Raw genomic sequence first — 17243 nt, 5'->3', positions numbered from 1 at the left:
AGATAGAGAGAGGAAGAAAGATAAATGAGAGGCAGGGAGATCAACCATGACTGAGCCAGGCTGGCTACCCTGCTCTGGGTGAGGGGAGGAAAACATTGAGATAAGGAGAGAAAGTCCACTGTTCACATCGCTGACCTAGTGCCAGTTCTCCGCTCTGTATCACAGACAGTCGCTCAGTCTAGTCAGGGCGAGCAGTAGCATAGGAGGCGTACCATGCCCTCCTCTACATATAATCACAAATGAATATTGTGCATTGGGGAATGCATCGCCCCGGCGTAAGCGACACAGCTCTGTTGAAGCAACTGACAAAGAGTTAACTCAGGTGTTTGTCACTCCTTCATCGCAAAAGGCTGCGTCACTCATCTACAAAGCTATAGAAACCAGGCGCCTCGTCGGTGAGGTCGTTACGACGCACAATCAGGATGATGAAAAATGAAACACTAATTTTGAGATTTTTTTTGCTAACCATCAGCTGCTGTGGACTCTTGAATAGTAACGAAGACATAATCTAAAACTGGGCGACTTCTACAAACAAGGGCCGGCGTATGAGGTAGCTTCACATCCATCGAAATACTGGCCCTCCAAGGTAAATTGTTAAAACCGCGTCTAGTATGGCTTGATGGGAACCATTCGCATAGGCAACCTTCACGTCAAAAAAGAGCGCCACTGAGAGTCCTTTCCCAAATTTTTACTGTTTAAGCGATGAACAGCCTCATCGAAATCCCTGCATAGCGTCGGTAAAACTTTCGATTGTTCACGGTGCCATTCGAGATGCATGAGAATCATTCGTTATCTCGGGTTATTATCGGAAAGATTAAGTGATAACGTCAGTATGGCACTACCTTAAATTTATTGCACACGCAATATTTATCGCCCACGCATTTGCCCCATTTTCGGTACATTTTAGTTGTGGCACTTTTTTTTTCTGCCAGGAACACGGGCTCAACTCTGCGTAGAACAGTGTTAACGCTGCGGCGAGCTTGCTTTCGTAGTTTATAGTAACATCCGGAACAAACCCAACCACTTTTAACTTTCCGTACATCTGGAGCTTATTTTAACCGAACAGAAACAAGATGCCTCATTTAGTTCACCGTGAACACTGGGCGAACTTCGTATAACACATGAAGATAGCCCGAAAACGAGAGTTTACGAAATATTTGTAACCTTCATAATTAAGCCACTAACGCTCAAAATTTCGGGACATATTGGACTTAAATTGCCCACAATTTCTAAAAAATATAAGACTGCGTAACGCTGAGTTATTCCGCGACATTGGAATACGTAGCTGATAACGGCAGTGTGACACTTGCTTAAGAAAATTTTCGCAAAAGTTGTACTTGATCCACGAGCATATAACTTGGCGCACAGGTTTGCCATAGAGTTAAGGCCATTGTTTCATTTGCAGTTATGCCACGGCTGAATGCAAAATTTAGCACCGCTAGTAAAAGTCAATTATATATGGTCTGAAGCGATGAGCCTTCTGGTATGCGATATTCTGGTCACTGAGAGAAGCAGGTTACGGTATCATGGATTTGCGCGTAAAGGCGATTAACGAGCATTTTCGATGGACACACCAAGGCCTTGTTTGTGGAGTTGGTGGTGTGATTATTGACAGAGACCCCACTGCATCTACCTGAAGCGGAGAATAATTTGAATTGTACGTATAATGAAGCTCCTGTGCGTAAAAAGCTCGGGCATGCTATATTCGGTAAGGTCCATGCTGTACAGAACATTGTTTCTGGGCTTTTTTACGGTACAGCTTACAGGTTTTCGCGAACACATGCAAAACAAATATTCGCAGCCTCGAAAGCTTGAAAGGCCAGGCTCTACGGACATGACTTGGACGTCTCGACCAGTGCAACAGTTATGATTGCGATAGGCTACTTGATTCCTACATAGATCACAGTTGACAACCTGAGAGCGCACATTCAACATTTGTGTGCCGCACCCAGTCACTACATTGCTGCTTTGCGGCGCAAATACCTCAAGCCACATTTTCCAAACTTGTTGCGACACATCAAGGCTACCTTTCCGTCGGTCTTTACACCAGCAGCAAGACCACTATTACCTGTGTGGTGCCTACGAAAGCCACAAGTACACCTCACAATTCCGAGGATTACGAACAAGATCCGTCATTTTGCAATGGCTCTACGACAGTTGACATTGTCATTAATGAACGAGCCATATGTAGAAAGAACGCAGATTCACACCGATGGTTCTGTCTCCACAGGCGCTTTTATCATCCGGGGCTTACAAGTCACAAGGAAGTTCAACGTGTCCCACGGCAACAGAACTTGCCGCCCTACGTGCTGCTAGTTACGTCGCAAAAGTGGCTCATTTTTTTGTGACTCTAAGGCAGCCCTTCAGAGTCTGCTGTCAGCATTACGACACAAGACTCATGAAAAATTGGTGTTTGAGACCAGAGAGGTTATCCATCAAGACCTCATAAACGGATATGATATCACCTTCCAATGGCTTCCGTGGCCCTGTAGCATCGTTGGTAATGACCTTGCTGATGATTCCGCCCGGCCAGCCCGAAAAAAATGCGGCCAGCTTGACACTATTGGTGCCAAGTGTGAAGAAACAGGGGAGCTGGGCGACGTTCCTTAGCAACTAGTTGATGTAGGCTTAACGTGGGTTAACGTGGCTTTTTCTAGGCAAGGCTAGGCTATCATGGCAAGGCTGGGCGTTGACGCTTGGCTTGATTCTCGCGTTCTCGGTATTCCGGATCGACTCGGCGACGTCGCATATCGGCGATTTGTTGGCGAGGTAGGCTGGAAAGACACGAAGACGGCGATTCCATTCCCGCGTGGCTTGGAGACGCATCTCTCGTCGGGCAGCCTCTTCTTCCGGCGTCAAGGTGCGCTTAGGTCAAGCCATAACTCGGTAGAGCGGAGAAATGCGCGCGCCTCGCTCAACCAGTTACGGACACTTCAAATTTTCGCCAGCAGCCCTGGCGTAACTACTAATTCCAGCAAGACCAAGCAGGACAAGTCAGCATCGAAAATCCGACTGGAACAGGAAGGGGGGGAAGGGGCGAACTATGCAACAATGTTCTGGCAAAGTAAATTGTGGTTGGATGAATTATTGCGCTGCGTTTTCGCGGCCACCCTGAGTAGAACCTCCCCCCCCCCCCCCCCCCGTAGCGTTGCGCGCGATGGAAGACGGCTCGCTTCCTCCCGGCTTTCCTTCCCTGCGTGTATGAGATTGAGCCACGATCGCCGGCTCACCCTCGCACGCTTTCACTCGTACATACAGCATACGGCGCGTGGTGACAATTTGATCGCCCTTGGAACTTCTACGGAACCTCACGACGATGGCGATGACGAGGGCGACGGCAGAAATGCGCGTGGAGTGTCCATATAATTGCTATCGCAATAAAAGCAAGAGTCGGAACATTTGGACGTCCCGACCGCGTGAAGTCGGGACACGGCTCATTTACTCAAGAGTCAGGACTGGTAAATTCGGTATGGTTCCCAACCCTATTTTCACCTGAGGAAAATATAAACAGTGTGCCGTGCATAGTTCACTAAGGAAACCGAGGAAGAGCGACTACATGCCGTGGATAACCTATAAAAATTGGCAGAAGAATACTCAGTAATTAATTTCAAAGCACACAATCACAATAGACATTTCAAGCTTTCGGTGCGCGTCACTCATAAAGTGGCCTTCATTCCCTGCTAATATGAAACTTCTGCCACTTGTGGTCCTTTCATGGAAGAGGGAAACATTTTTCAGCGTTTGATATAATGCATCTTAACGGGGCGATAACAACGGTTTAGCAATTTTCATTTAACGCCTAATCAACACACCTTGCGAATATCGCCTGCATATTGCCCTTAACACTGTCCACATTCCCTCACATATACACTTCGCAAGAGATTCAATGGAAAATGAGACATCCAAGAGATATAGGTTTCTTTTTTCTCGTTATTATTTTTTTGCAGAAAGCTCTGAAAACTGGCAGGTAACGTTTTTTGGCGCATCTAGTCACATTGACGATCGTCTTCTGCGTGAGCAGACAATACTAGAATGCCGTCCTCACCGATCATCGGCTCAGAAGGCAGTGAAGGCCCTGTAGTGCTTTCTGAGAACGTCGGGCTTGTGCGAGAGCCTTTGACTTTGTATTTCTGTCCGTACGCGTCCCCCTCTCTTATTTCTTTCTATTCTCCTTTCCCCATCGATGGGTAGCCAACCCGACTCTGTGACTGGTTAACAACGCTGCCTTCTTTTTATTTCTCTCTCTCTCTCTAGTCACATTAAGGGCTTCGCTGTAGAAATACTTCAATTATAACATTACAAACCCCAGAATTCTACAGTACACTGCTAACGGCGTGTAACTGGAGGACTCTTGCCAATGGACAAAAAAGAAAAAAAAACGCGCGCAGAAGAAAAGCAGTCAGGACATGAGATACGTGCGAAGAAGTTTATGAAATTCATTGGAGTCATGTCTAGTTGCAATGCGAGAAGGCAGTTTAATCCATTCAGCTGTAGTGCGTGGTACGAAAGACTCAGTGTAGCCGGAGGAGAGGCCCATTACATGTTTTACTTTGAAACGATCGTCACGACGAACAAGTATGAGCTGCTGCCACTTTGCGTGAGGTGGCAACAGGGGTAGTCTGGGCTCATACTCCGATCTGATACAGAAGACTGCGTATTAAAAAAATCGCTGTGAAGGAATGAGGGATAATAAAGTTTGTGAAAGAGTGTCGAATGTGCACTTGTGCAACGAACTGATAAGCTTTCGAGTTCGGCATATTGCTTCAGAAGTCTGACCTTCGTGTTAGGCGAGTAATTGGAAAATATAAACCTAGCAGCGCAATTTTCCTCGACTTCAATGTCATGAATGATGCACACTTGGTATGGGTCCCACAAAGCTCACGCGTACTCAACGTTTGGGCGAATTATTGCTGTGTAGACTAGTTCCTGCGCGAGTGATGAAGCGTGCTTCAGATTACGCTTGATGAAGGCAAGACATGATGATGAATTTGGTGTTTGTGGTGCAAGGCCCAAGCATGGCCAAAAAGTGCCAGGCCACAGTTAATGAGTTAGCAATGGAGTAATTAATTATGTAGTTGGTTGTGACATGGCTGTACAGGGGCCTAAAAAATAGTGGCTGTAATGTCCGTAAAACGCATATGTAATAAAATTATGGAAATGACCAACGAATGTACTCTAAAACAAGAAATACATTGAGAAGGGAGGATAAAATGAACTACAGTATGCCCTTTGTGAAAATTCGCAAAAAGCACTACTGCATTTCCAGGGCCCTAGAAACGCAAGAGCCTGGAAGCATGTGCATGACAAAGCGATCCTACCGCAGCAGCAGCCTCTTGCAAGAGGAAGCACTACGAAAGTCTAGTGCCTATCACTTTCAATAGAGCAAAATCATTTAAAAAGTTTAAAAGTGATTTGCTATCGAAAAACGGCTCTCGTCCAAGGAACATTGCCGGATGGCGATGAATATGCTCTCTGTAAGCTGTAGGGAAATACTTTCGAAGTTGAAGTTCTGCTTCCTGGCATTCAAGCAAAACATGAAGGACGGTGAGCCTCTCACCACATCTGCCACGTGTCGCAGGCTCATCACCAGTCAGCAAATAATTGTTGGCACGATACGGGTGCACTATTCTGAGTCGACAGAATAGGACATCGATGTGTCGTGTTTTCGTTGTGGAGGTACAAATGCCTAACTGTGGTTTTATTACGTACAGCTTATTATTCGTTTCAGCCTCCCACAAACGTTGCCAATGGGGTTTTTTTAGTTTCTTGCGTAAAAAAGATTAAAGGTCTTCGGCAGGCACAGCCGTGGTAGGATTAACAGCTTCCGATGCAACTGATGTAGGCATTTCGTCGGCAAGCATATTACCCTGTATTGCCCTATGCCCAGGAACCCAGCATACTATCACATTAAATGAATAAATAGTGCACAATAATGAATAAAGCTCAATGAAAACAGGATTCTTGTGCTTTTTAAAGACAGCAAAGCTTTTACAACACTTAAAAAGTCCGTAAATATTATGGTCTCTTGTAGTTTGGACTCCTTGATGTGTTTTACTGCAGACAGTCCTGCATAGGTTTCTGCTGTAAACATAATTGTCTCAGGGTGCAGAACGCCGGATCCGAAAAGGACGGACCCAAAGCTGCGTAAGATACGCTGGCATGTGACTTTGATGCGTCCGTGTAAAATTCAGGGCAAGAATACTTTGAAGTTCTAAAAGTCCATGTGAATGTGTGTGTGTGGAGCGTATTTCGTGACCTCGATAAACGATGTGTCACATTCCACTACCCACCACTGCCACGGAGGTAGCAGCTTTGCTGGTGGCATTAGGCGATGTTCGAGCAAAGGGACTCCCATTTCACTACTTTACTTTCTGACACGCAGTGAAAAGGGCTGTCTTGCTGTAAGTCGATTGTGAAACAGTGTGGCAGATGTGGTATTGTTTATGGTCGTGTAACAGAGGTGTTCAAGGTTCGAATGCAGTTTCAGAAAATAATTAAAACTAGAGCATTACCTCTGCAAATCAAGAGACCATTCATTCGATTCTACGTAGAGGCTTCGTACAGGACTTGTACTGAAGGCTCCCGTGGGCAATCGGATGGCTAAATGATGAATTGGATCCAGCATTCTTTACGCGGGTGGCGCAGCAGAGTGATACACCACGGCGCCGTGATCTAAGCGTGATCGTAATAGGCTCTAGTACAGGTTCAAGAAGCACTTTCTGTAACTGCCCTATGTTGTGCGTGTGAGAGTATTTTGAGAATGTTCATTGCTTTTAGGAATTTAACTTTGAGATACCTAACGTGGGAAAGGAAGGATAGTTTAGTGTCCAGTATCACACCTAAAAACTCGCGCTCCGCGTGTACAGGCAGGCGCTGGCAAAGGAATTGAATAGAGAGCTCTGACACAAGGCCTCTCTTTCTTGTAAAGAGGACAAAGGAGCTATTTTGGAGATTTAACTTAAATTCATGGATCAATAGCCCATTTGGACACCTTGTTTAGGCAAAGCTGAACATGTCGTTCGAAGACGGCAAGGTTACACGACTTAAATACGATTTGCACATCATCGACATAGGCAGAATAAAACATACTTTGCGGAATATATGAACGCGAGACGTTCATTTTTATAATAAACAGGGTGCAACTGATAACGCCACCCTGCGGCACCCCAGTTATCTGGGTAAAGTACCTGGACAAAGCATTACCAATTCGAACATGGAATGTCCGATTTGTAAAGTAAGTTTCAATAACGTTTAACATGTTCCCCCGGATAACCATTCTTGTCCGACACCGCAGAATTCCGTAGTACCACATGGTGTCGTATGCTTTTGCCATGTCAAGGAACACCCACAAAAAGTATTGTTGATGCGTAAATGCGTCACGAATGTTAGCCTCGACGCGTGCGAGGCGGTCTGTTGTCGACTGCCCTTGCGTGAAATCACATTGATGTGGGTCGAGCAACTTTTTAGATTAAAGAAAGTGCAATAGACGGCGATTATTCATCTTTTCGAACAGTTTACATACGCAGCTGGTCAGTTCTATTGGGTGGTACCTTCATACCAAGCATGGGTCTTTACCCTGCTTCAATGATTGGGACAACGACAGCCTCCTTCCATCCATCTGGAAGGTATCCGGCGGCCGAAATTGCGTTGCAAAGTGTGAGGAGCGTAATTTGCGTGTCAGTGTGTAAGTACTTGAGCATGTCGTACATGATCCTGTCAGCTCCCGGCGTGGAGCTTTTGCAGCTTTCAGTTCAGCGATGTTGAAGAGACTGTAGTATGGTTCGTTTCGTCTACATCTGCGGTCAAGTGCCTCATGTTCTTCTATTTCTTTGTAATTGAGGAATGATTGGGAATAATGCGCAGAGCTAGACACACATTAGAAGTATTCCCCAAGCGCATCAGCTTGGCCTTCTAGGCAGCTGCCTTCGTCATTTACCAGGGGTAATGGATGGTTTTGTTGCCCCTTAAGACTACGTATACCATTCCATATTTTTGCCTTCCGGGTACACGAATTAGTGCCTGAAAGGAACCTTTCCCAGCTTACCCTCTTAGCTTGCTGTCGCGGCCGCCTTCCCTCTGATTTAATGTGTTTGAACTCGATCAGGTTTTCAGGTGTTGGCAATCGACGGAGTATGCCAATGCTTTATTTTGTTTTTTGCGTGCCTGTTTGCACTCTTCACTCCACCGAGGCACTCGATCGTCTTTTGAACGACCTGCCACTTGTTTATGGCACGAATTTCTCTGCGGCGTGTGTAATAAAAGCGGTAAAATACGTGACGGCGTCGTCTATACTAAATTCGGTGATGATATTTCGTGATAAAAATGTCGATTCTTAAAAAACTTTCCAATCGGCGGAGGCTATTTTCCACCTAGGGACATGCGGAGGGTAGTTATGTTGGGTTACTAAGTTTAGAGTTACTTCAAAGTGGTCAGATTTCCGAATGGATTTTTGATGACACTCCATTCGAAGTCGGAAAAAGGGAAGCAGGGCCAATCGACAAGTCTATTGATGAATATGAATTATGATGAAGATTATAATAGGTTGGCTCCTTTTTATTGAAGAGGCATGCACCGGAGTTCACGAGGAAGTTTTCCATCAATCTACCTCTCGCGTCGCATCGTGAGTCTCCCCACATCGTGTTATGAGCGTTAAAATCTCCCATGAGGAAGTAGAGTTCGGGAAGCTGATCAATGAGGTTATAGAAGTCTGTTTTCTCGAGATGATGTCTCGAGGGCCGATAAATGGAGCATACGGTTATCAACTTACAGAAAAGAATTACCCAAACTGACCCTGCCTCAAGAGGCGTGTGAAAGGCTACATATGGACAAACCACGGACTTGTCGGCAACTGTTGCTACACCACCAGATGTGGCGTTCGCCACCTCACGGTCTTCACGGTAGATAGTGTATTGACGGATAAAGTTTGTGTGTGCGGGTTTCAGATGTGTCTCTTGAACACACAGCAACATTGGACTATGTTTATGTAGAAGCTCCCTAATATCGTCGAGGATACATCGTTTCACCGAGGCTTTCTTTTTTAGGTAATAATCCATTTCTAATTTCACTGATTTGGTCGATGTAGATAATCGAAATCCGCTATAATGCATGAATAGGTTGCAATACGCTTGTCGGCATAGCACATCTGTAACACTCGATTCCGTCACCGTGTAATCACGTGACGTTGTGGCTCATTCGCGTTTTCGGCAGGAGCCTGATCTTCATCAATGTCCGGGGCGACGCTGAAGAATAAATCAAGAGTTTTAAATAAAGGTTCTGTTGTACTCAGTGGATCAGTTATAATAAATTTTCATCACCGCAAAATGTTCGCTGGCTAGACTTGTAGTTTCCGAAAACCTTAGAAGAACCTTGCGTCTTTGTTGCTGCTGAAACGAAAGAGGACAAGGTTGAAGTACCTATTGAATCGGCTCTATCAGCGGTAAGCTTGTGAATTCCGCCGCACAAAATTCGTGCAACAACTTTTACTGTAGTTTGAAAGCAAAATAATAGAGAAAGAAATTCAACAAGGGACAGTCCCTAGAGCGCAGCAGCCAAATTGACTACAGTACATCAAGGGAGTGATATGAAAACCTGAACAACACTTCCGGTTTTCGTTTTGGGCGCGCGCATTTCGAACGCGATGCTGGTACGCGTTACGCCGGCTGCGCTGGTCCACGCGGCTTTTCTTACAGCGAAGCTGTATATGGCTCACAGATTCGCCCGTCTGTCGCCTGTACGCAGAAACTACCATCACAAGCAATGGCTCGAGCGTCGTCGTCTTCTTGCACAGCTGGCTCGTTGGCGCCCCTCGGTGCAACCGCGCGCACGCGCTCGTGTCACTGCTCCCGCGTTCGTCTTCTTCCACAGCTGTCTCCGTTGCTGCTCATCATTCCAGCGTAGAATTTCCCTTCTCTTCATCGGAAGTCGTAATTTGGAGGCCGCGTTTACGGGGGTACGAGCCATTCCTTAAGGGGCTATGAGCCATTCATTGTCTTAAGTGACGGACAGATTTACTTTTGAAGCAATTTAATTTTGAAGAATCGCAAGCGGCAAAGCGACAACGGCGGACTGCGGACATTCCGTCAGTGACGTCGTTCTCTCCGTCGCAGTCGTACCTTTGTGTAACCTCATAAGAAGCACAAAGACGTAACCAATAATTGGGAAAGACTTTAACGTACCGTCGGGATTAAGCCAGTGATAAACACCACGGCCACACGTGTCAGCTTCGCTGATTAACCATCTGTACGGAGTGCTTGGGCGGTGACTGTTTTTATATATATATATGTTCTTTTTCGTGAACAGTTTGGCTAACGTTAGTTGGAACACACGGTGTATGTCCAGAAGTTGTCGAACTTCATCGTGTAATAACCATTTCTTCTAGATATGTTATTTAAAATGACCTTCAGGATTGTCGACAGTGGGGCGAGTTGGGGACCAATCGTTGTGGAAGCGGTTGTCCTGTATGGTCTTCCTGCTTTCTTGGGTCGTTTTTTTTTGTTTCTTTTTTGTTACAAACGTTCAGAAGAAAACGACACTGCTGAATGTGCAGAACCATTAAAATTTGATTTAAAGACTGCCTTGCATATTTTTCTATTGGTATGTGTCATGGAGGACGTTGTCGGTGCACTCTCCCGCGGCTCCAACGTACACTGTCACAAGTTACGCACCTCGTTAAGAGGATAAGAAACCAAAGAAGCGGACTCAAGAAGAAGACACACTAAGGATAATTCAAGCCCTCCTAACTAGCCGTATCACCTACGGCACTCTCTACCTGACATTCAAGACGGCTGAAATCAAGAAACTCAATGCCATCATTCGAAAGGCAATCAAAGTAGCCTTGACCCTCGCACCCACAGCATCAACGGAGAAACTCCTCAAGCTCGGCGTCCACAATACGTGGGAAGAGCTCTCTGAGGCTCATAAAATCAGCCAACTAGAGCAGCTCAAGCTCGCACCCACCGGACGTGAAGTTTTGCGCTACCTCAACTAGAGTGAAAGCTACATTGCCGAAATAGACAAGAAAGCAAGAATCCCACCCGCACTCCTGTGAGTGTATCAGCGTTGCGCGTGTACCGCGCAATATACACCCGACTTACCATAAGGTGCGTCGGCAAAGCAGAATCCGCGCACTCAGAAAGAAATACGCGACAAACCCTGATACGAGTTACACCGATGCTGCCCGGTATAATAAACGAAACGCCTTTGCCCCAAGTGTCACGGAACACCAAGGCAAAGAACTCGCCGCTGTCACCATCCGGGCAAGAGCCGCCGAGACTGCAGAGGAAACGGCAACCGCTCTGGCGATAACAACTTGCCCTGAAGTAGCCGTAATCCTCACTGATTCCCATGCAGCAGCTCGCAACTATCGAAAAGCCGCACCCAAGATACTTCAAAATCACATCGCACGCGCCCCACTCCCCGACACCCACATCAACTGGGTTCCACGCCACCAGGGCATGACAGGAAATGAGTCGGCCCAAGCCGCCGCCCGCGAGCATACCAGCCGGGCTTTCCTGCCATCCCACACCAGGCCGACCACCAACGTTGATGACATCGCCCTAAAGGACTCGGAGTTTCTGCAACACCACCGACTCCGCAGAAGAACGTACCCATCACCACTCAAGAAGCTGAGCAAGGAGGAAGGAGTCATCCTCCGCCGCCTACAGACAAACACTATGTACACGGAATAATCATGCACAGACTGTATCCTACGCAGTACTCGTACACATGTATCCACTGTGACGTCCCAGACGGATTGCCCACTGCGTGACACATCCCCAGACCCCAGCTCACAAGCTCAACAAGACGACTCCTAACAAGGACGCCCCACAGAGACTGAAGAAGAGCACCCCAACTGAGCGCACTTCAATACCACCACTGAAACGTAGGAGGCGAAGCTTTTCCCTGACGACCTGGACGATAAACGCCGTCTTGTCGCCCGAGCCAAGGAGGCAGGCCAAGCCAGAGGGTTCCTGGAATAAGGAATCCTCCCGCCCAGGGTGAACCAGGATCTGACGCGGATTGCCGTTTCAGAAAACAAAATTTCATTTCTCTCCCTCTCTCTCAACACAAGAGTTACACTAGCACACGTTTCCTGTCAGAAACAAAAAAGAGAGAAAGAAAAGCTCAGATCGATATTCATATATTGAGGAAATGAGGGCCACATTTTTGGTGATGTATATACGGAAAGTTTGAACATTGTAGGTTACTTATATGCTTTGAAATTGCCGCGCGGCTGGCCGCTCGAGGCACGTTGCGTGTAATCGCGGACTTCTTTCGCGCTCGAAAAAACGTTTTTATGTAGCACGTATTGAGCAACAGAAAGCTGTATCGGGAGTTTTTCATGTTGCTCTACAATTTTCCCATTAACGCTTTTCATTTAATTATAATATTTGAGAAGTTGAATAATTCAGACTATTATGTAATTAGGCAGAATGCAATAAAATAATCTCCAAGCGACGCCAAACAACATTACCTTTGTTCTGTCCAGCTACGCGGCATTTGCATATTTTTGAATCTTGGTGCATGATAGTTGGGACATCCTCTATATGATTTACTGTTACGAGTGCACAAAATGTGGCACCCAGCCGTGGCATGACTGTAAATTCTACCAAGATAATGCTTGCCAACAATCGGCGAAATGTTGCGGTGAATCTGCTTGTGGATCACGTGCACATTTTTAAAATAAATTGGTAAACGAACCTTTGCAATTGTCAGGCTGCCGTTTTCAGCTAAATTTCCTAATTTCCTGGGAGAACTCTTCATTGCAGAATCTTTATATTTAACACAAATGAGAGGCACCTAATTTGTTCAGAAATTTTAACGTTACTGGATAAATTAGGAGCCTTACAAGTTATTACTGAAGCCTCATTTTCCTGCTTTTTCATGCGTGATATGAGGTTTGCCTCGTGTCCTAAATTAACTAAACGAGGCAGCTTCTTTGGGTTTGTGGTCACTAAAGGCCAAGGAATATGCGTAAACATGGTTGAAAGTTATTGGGCTTATTGAGGGTTTTGCAATAAATTACGTAGGCGTAAACTCCGGAGCGTTATGAGTGTTTTACCAGCGCTCAGGACGCATCCCATTTCCTAGCAGAACAAAAAAATGTTACCCAGAACATTTGGCGAAAATAGGTGAAAGGCTATGCCAAACCTGTGTGTCAAGGTAAATTTGTCTGGAATGAATACTGCCCTTTGCAGAACATTTACGCAAATGTATGAAAGTGTCATACTGCCGTTATTAGCTGAACTTCCGAATAACCTGAGCTAACTATTTGAAATCAAGTTTATACTTGTTTAAAAGGGGGTCCTGTTCACTGCAATGTATGACGAAAAACGTTAATTGCCTGCTTAAAAGCGTTGGAAACAAATAATGAATCATGTTTCCTACCAATTTAGCGTTATACGAGGTTCGTAGTAGGCTTAAGAGGTGTCCTCGATGGTCTAAACACGACATCTTGTTTATATTTACTAAAATTAGAGGCTGGTTATAAGTACTGCGCAAACAAAATTCAGAATGTGTGGACAAGAAACTGCCCTAGGAGTAATTAAATTACGTATGCAGGCTATCCGGAGCCGTATAACTGTGTTTTAGGAACAATGCACAATTTATAACCTGCTGCCGTGAGGTACTGAAAATGCGAATAAGATCACATTTGTTGAAAGTGGGGTACATCATTGCCAATGTCGTCGCGAAGTAAAATGTGTGGACGAATTATTGCACGTTTAAGGATTCTTTACGAACTGCCCGAAAACGTGATAGGCTGGCAAGGTTCCAAATGGACAAGTCACACATTGGCAGCGTTTTAAAGTGTGCGATTTCATTACAGGCAACTGCTTGAAAGAAACAGCTTGACTGGGAATTGGTTGGTGATTCTCCAAGGTCACGAAAGTCTGTATTAATATTCTTTTTTTTTCAAATCTGAATGCGTGTAGAAAGTAACGACTTACCTTTTTAGCAGCCAGCTCGCTGTCGGTGGTTCACTCCTGCTTGAAGATGTCCGTTCGGAACCCGGTCAGGAAGTTGGCCTTGTGCTTGGATGTCGTGTACCAGGCACTTCTCGTCCCTTCAAAGGCGGAATAGAGAAAGAACCATGTAAGAATCGTCTCCACGGCGTTCTGTATATGATCTGTGATTCCGATTACGAGCACCCAATGACGCTGTACACAAGCAGTATTGCTCAGCTAAAAATAACATTATACGCGCAGGTCAGCTGCCAGCGCTAAGCAGTTTGTCAACAATGCTAATTGACTTTTGTCCATCCTCCAAAGCAAAAGCAGCTTAATTGCGGTCAATCGGGTGTCTGCTGTCATCTACAACCGTATTAGTCGTGACAGTGGCAAGGTTCCAATAAGGAAGGATAGTTCTTTTTATAGATGTTGAGTGACGCATGAACACAACTCTGCACGACTTTTTCCAGCGTCGCATTTCAATATTTGTCGTATTGATGGTGTTAAAAAAGCACCCACGCCTATATTAATTGCTAATGAAGCCTTTTTTCGATCCTTGTGTTTTATTATTGTATGTGCAGAGTGGACGTCGGCCACACTGTAAATAAATTTGTCTTTGAGTGCAAACGGACCGTACTCTCGCTTTCTTCTAAAACTGGGGTCGAAGTTACAGCTGATTTCGCACAGTTTAAGTTTGCGGTCTTGCTGCGCTAGTATATAATACCTGGTCGTGCCGTTCCCTTTGTTGGAGATAAGATAGGGCGATGAAGAACCAGTTGGCCACGTGACCACAGTGCAGCTTCGTATGGGTAAGCAGGAATCAAGCTGGCCATTTGGATGGCGTCCACGTCTGACGTCGTCACCTAGTGTTCGTAATGGGCACTGCGACCGACAGAAACATAAGAACACAACATAATAAATAGTTAGAATGGTCTACAATATCACAGCGATGCAGTCTGCTTAACGCGTTTGGGCAAAGTTGGAATACCGAATTTATGGCAGAAAACCTGCGCAAAAAAAAGCTCATAGCACAGTGGTGCGTCTTCTTTTACAGCGAAGCTTTCGATGCTGCTATAGAAGCGTTCGAAAACACCCTATGTCAGTTTTCACGTTTCCTGAAAAAAAAAAAAAAACAGGAACTATATAATTAACGAAATGTATGTTTTCAGAAAATATGGAGAAAAAAATGGGCTTTTGGCGGGCAAATTGTTGAAATGAATTGTTTGGTTTGTCCCTTGGGAGCTAAATTAAAATTGCTATACCCTCATTCTTAGCCCGTGCAGAAGTGTTAAAAGAAACGTTTCAAAAGTTTCTCCGCTTGCCTAAGAGGACTAAAAGTGAAATTTGCATATTTTCGAGGAATAGGAGGTCATTCTGCGGGTGACACGTACCAAAAGTTAGAACAGTTTAGGTTAAATATGTGTTTTATAAATAATTACTCAATACTCGTCTTTGTCCATACTTTATGCGCTTTACAAGGCATGTATTGCTTTTGCCCGGTCTCCTCGATTAACTATACGAGGAACGTTTTACATTTCCTTAAAGTAGAGCGCATGTTGAGCGTGAAGAACGATAAATGTTTAATCTGTGTACGTTACTTATAGCCCTTGTTACTTGTTCGGGCGTTCTACCGTCTCCCGCTGCCGTTATCGGAAATGTCCTTCATGGCCATAAAACAACTAACCTGGACACCAACTTCAAATTCAGTGCAAATAATAAGTGTCTTAGTGCACTGGGTGGCGAAAATGTCAAGTATCTAGCTCGAATACAAGCATTGTAAATAATTGCTGAACCCTTGTTTTCCCGGTAGTTGTGTGCGTGATACGAGTGTTTTATTTGGTTTACCCACTGTTCTCAATGAACTATACAAACCACCTTAATTATATTTGATAAAATTATGGGCGAGCGAATGAATAAAGCGCAGACAAAATTCAAAGTACGTGGGTTAATTACGAACTTTGCAATGAATTGCATATGCAAGTGCTCCGGAGCTTTATGAGTAGGTGTTGCGGACAGTTCAAATTTTCCCCAGCACCTGGTGTAACTACTAATTCCAGCAAGTCGAGATCAAATGGAGGGAAAATCGAACTGCAACAGGAAGGGGGGGGGGGGGGAAGGGGCGAACTATGGAACAATGTTCTGGCAAAGTAAATTGTGGATTTAAGGACTTATTGCGCTGTGTTTCCGCGGCCACGCAGCGTAGAATGCCCCCTCCCCCGGGAGCTTTGCGCGCGACGGAAGATGGCGCGCTTCATCCCGGCTTTCCTCCCCTGCGTGTGTGAGATTGAGCCGCGATCGCCGGCTGAACCTCGCACGCTTTCACTCGCACATACAGCATACGGCGCGTGGCGACAATTTCATCGCCTTTGGACTTTATACGGAACCTCACGGCCATGGCGGTGACAGCGACGGCAGAAATGCACGTCGAGTGTCCATATAACTGTTATCGCAATAAAAAATAATTAGACCATATTCCTGTAGGGGAACCCTGAGTATCACGCGAAGCAGCCATGGGGTCGACTCAAGGTAGTTTTATCAGCTGTATAAACTTGGACATGCAGAAGCACCAGCAACGCACAGCACTGTTGTCGACGCCGTCGGCGTTTTGCCCGCGTTCGCACCGAACGCGCGCGGCGTTGGTGACTGTTGCCGGTGCCTCTGGGGCGCCTACCGTCGTGACTCTAACCAAAGCTGCTTCGCATAATCGCCGCGGAGCCGCAGGGGTTGCCATTCGTTGCACAATCCGGAGAGGAGAGGAGCGTCGGAGAGGAGGAGGAGGATGCGCATGCGCAGTAGGGGTGTGGACGCCACACGGCGGAGGGAGGGAGTGACATAGCCCCGACCATAAGATGCTTCCATCTAAAAGAGTCGGGACATTTCGTCGTCTCAACTGTGTCAAGTCGGGACACGGCACACTCACTCAAGAATCAGGACTCTCCTGTTAAATTCGGGATGATTCGCAACCTTATTTGCACTTGAATAAAATATCAATCCATTTTCATTTTCATCCATTTTCATTTTCAGTATTGATCAATTCTTTCATTCAATTAGTAAGTACAAGTAATGGCCCCTATGGTGTCCTTAGTGTCATTGCTTGTTGGCTTCTTATGAAATGATTAATAAAAATCGAGCTCCTCGGTTCGCTTTCTTCTCGTTCATGATATATATATATATATATATATATATATATATTCACTGCAGCCCATAAAGAAGTTTCTGCGGCAATCATAGACACAGTTTCCAGTTCCCCATTATTGTGCGCCTTATTGGACATATCATTACCTAGATGTACTTAAG

At 45.5% G+C, this 17243-nt stretch overlaps 1 long non-coding RNA gene across 4 annotated transcripts in view; it reads right to left on the bottom strand.

Annotated features, from left to right (window-relative positions):
• The window catches only part of LOC119433008 (uncharacterized), a 41473-nt gene that overhangs the window by 13143 nt on the left and 11087 nt on the right, over nt 1-17243 (bottom strand). For all 4 annotated transcript variants that reach the window (XR_007464441.1, XR_007464443.1, XR_007464444.1 and 1 more), the window contains exons 2-3: nt 14671-14828; nt 13947-14062 (exon numbers count right to left, since the gene is read on the bottom strand). This is a non-coding gene — a long non-coding RNA (uncharacterized LOC119433008). The remainder of the gene's footprint in view (nt 1-13946; nt 14063-14670; nt 14829-17243) is intronic.

This window comes from Dermacentor silvarum, chromosome 11 (assembly GCF_013339745.2).
Source record: "Dermacentor silvarum isolate Dsil-2018 chromosome 11, BIME_Dsil_1.4, whole genome shotgun sequence".
In the NCBI taxonomy this organism is placed as follows: Eukaryota; Metazoa; Arthropoda; class Arachnida; order Ixodida; family Ixodidae; genus Dermacentor; species Dermacentor silvarum.
Note: the sequence above shows the minus strand (reverse complement) of the source record. Positions and strands in the feature narration are given on the sequence as shown.